Genomic DNA, 2,654 nt, shown 5'->3' on the forward strand with positions numbered 1-2,654 from the left:
GCATCAACATGAATTACTATGGCATCCAACTCTTTGTCGATGCAATAACGAACACGTATTGCATCAGATTCTGAATGTCGATGCAACAACAGTAACCTGTTGTCTCAGATTTGTGTTTGATGCAAGTGGACGTGATGCAATAGGTTCAAAATTTAGTAGTGAGATCAGACTTGTGTTTCTATTCAAGGGTGAAAGATGGAGGTACAAGGATCCATGGACCCACCAAAAGAACCAGACCAAAGATGGACACAAGACACACTCCATGACAGATGGGGACAGCAATAGAGCAAGGCTGGTGGGTCCACCTCACCAAACCTTGATCGACCGACTGGGCCATGGTGGGACCCACATGTCAGCTCCACTCCACCGACCTCCAGGACCATCTAGAAGGCTTAGGGTGGCCCCACCTCATGCAAAGACAGGTCGGCCGACCTATGATATGGGCCCACCTAAGGTCGGTTACACTCCACCAACTTTGGCAATATGTGCATATGATCTTGGACGTCCATCTATGGAGGTTTTTAATGACAGTTTATCCAAGGGTGGAAAAGTGGGAAGCACACGGATCGCTGACGTGGCACCCCCTCTACTCCCCCTATAAATGGAGGCTGCATCCACCCTCTTAGTTTGTGTGTTTTCAAGTTAGCTCTAGCTTTCCGGTTGTAAGTGCTAGTGTTAGTCTAGTGTGGGAGTTAGAGTTGAGTCGAGCGAAGCTCGGAGTCTCCGGAGTCATCTTCTGGAGAGTCTGGTATTCCTCTTTACCTTTCCTCTTGTAAGACTTTGAGTATTTAATATATTTATTTTTCCTTTACTTTTCTAAGTATTTACTTTCAGTACTTACTTAGTGCAATATTTTGTTGTAGTGTCCAAGCCTATCTTGTAGTAGTCATATACTAGCTAAGTTAGTCTTAAGTGCTTGGGTTGTTTTCTCTGTCGGTAACTCAGTACTTGGATTAGGTCGTATACTTAGTCTGAGTAGTAGGAGTTAGCACAAGCGTGGTGCTTAGGCTAAAGCCTGTCCTTGAATACCACCGTATCAAACGTGTTAGCGGGCGGCGGCGAAGCGTGACAGGCCTCTACTTTCCAATACGGTCTGTAGGCACCCATAAGAAACGAGTTCGCTTGGATAGGAGTTTTGTCCTCCTATTGCAATAGACTTCCAGTAAACAAGCAGTTAGGTTTAGCGACATTAGTGTGTGTCTGCTACTAGACTAGATTAGTCCACAGAAGTAATGTTAGAGTCATAGGAGTCTTTTTTCACTCGTTGTCCTCCCACCTAGCTTCACTACACTAGTTATCTTAGAGTTACCTACAACCACATCAACCTTCCTCTACGTCTTCATTACCTCACTACCTTGGTCGATCCTAGCTGAAATAGGATTTCCCTTCCTTGCTATCTCTTCTAGCACGCTTTGCCTTGGATGAACAATAAATTATGATATCACGGATACTCACCACGTTTGAAGTGCTACATCGGTATCTCTGCGCTTGTAGAGTTACCCCTGGTACATCTTACGTCATCGCTAGAGTTTAGCGTTGCTTAGCATTTCTAGAGCCGTTGCTCAGGGTAGCCTGACACCCTATCCTAGTAACAGCTCAGGCTTGCATTTAAGCATTGCTGGTTAGGTGCCACCATTTCTAGATACTTGTCACATCTTACTCTAGCCGGTGTGCGTTAAGATTTGCCAACAGCAGGGTCGGTTAGTAGGGGGAGTATTGCAGCTCCCTTGACCTGTGGCACCCCTAGGAAGAGCAACAGTGAACGATTTGCGAACCCCAGTCTTCACATTAGACTTCTTCTAATGTGGCTTGTATCTAGTCACAGCAGCGGGCGATAAGCCGGCTTTGTTGCTACATGAGCCTTGGATTCTGAGGCACCTGCTTCATAGGCCCTCTTGCGGTTCTTTGAAGCAACATAGATAGCATTAGAGTTCTCCTGGGTCAAGGCATCACTCTCGAACTCATTGAAGGTGGTACTCTTATTGCCAGCCGTATTCTTAGACAGCTTGGGGCCAAGTCCCCTCTTGAAACTAGCAAGCTTTTTAGCATCAGTGTCTACAAACTCAGTAGCATAACGAGACAAGTTATTGAAGGCATGAAGATACTTAGTCAGGCTCTTGGTGCCCTAGGTCAAGTTCATGAACTCCGTATGCTTGATGGTCATTAAGCCCTGTGGAATATAAGTATCCCTGAAAGCAGTTTTGAACTGATCCTAGGTTCAAACAGCATTAGCAGGCAAGGTGGCCCTATGATGACTCCACCAAACACCTGCTTTGCCTTCCAGGTGATGTGCTACATATTCCGTCTTTAGGTCCTCTATCACCCTTAGCAGGCAAAACATCTGCTCAATAGTGTTGAGCCATTCATCGACTTCTAGAGGTTCAGAGGCCTCCTTGAAAATCGGCGGCTTGGTGTCTTAGAACTCCTTGAAGTTGCTATATTGGTTTGCTTCTCCGTCTGGACGGGCATGGCGACCACCCCGATTATGCTGCGCCATGGATTGCATAGCTTCATTGAGCATCCGCTAGTCTTCAACAAGAGTTAACAGGAGCTCCGCAGGCGTAGGTGGGGGAGGAGGTGGTGGTGGCGGCACCTCATTGAGTACTGCGAGCCATCTGCACAAGGCATACCAAGTGATCGTTTAGGATGACAAA

The sequence above is a fragment of the Sorghum bicolor genome, chromosome 10, assembly GCF_000003195.3.
Source record: "Sorghum bicolor cultivar BTx623 chromosome 10, Sorghum_bicolor_NCBIv3, whole genome shotgun sequence".
In the NCBI taxonomy this organism is placed as follows: domain Eukaryota; kingdom Viridiplantae; phylum Streptophyta; class Magnoliopsida; order Poales; family Poaceae; genus Sorghum; species Sorghum bicolor.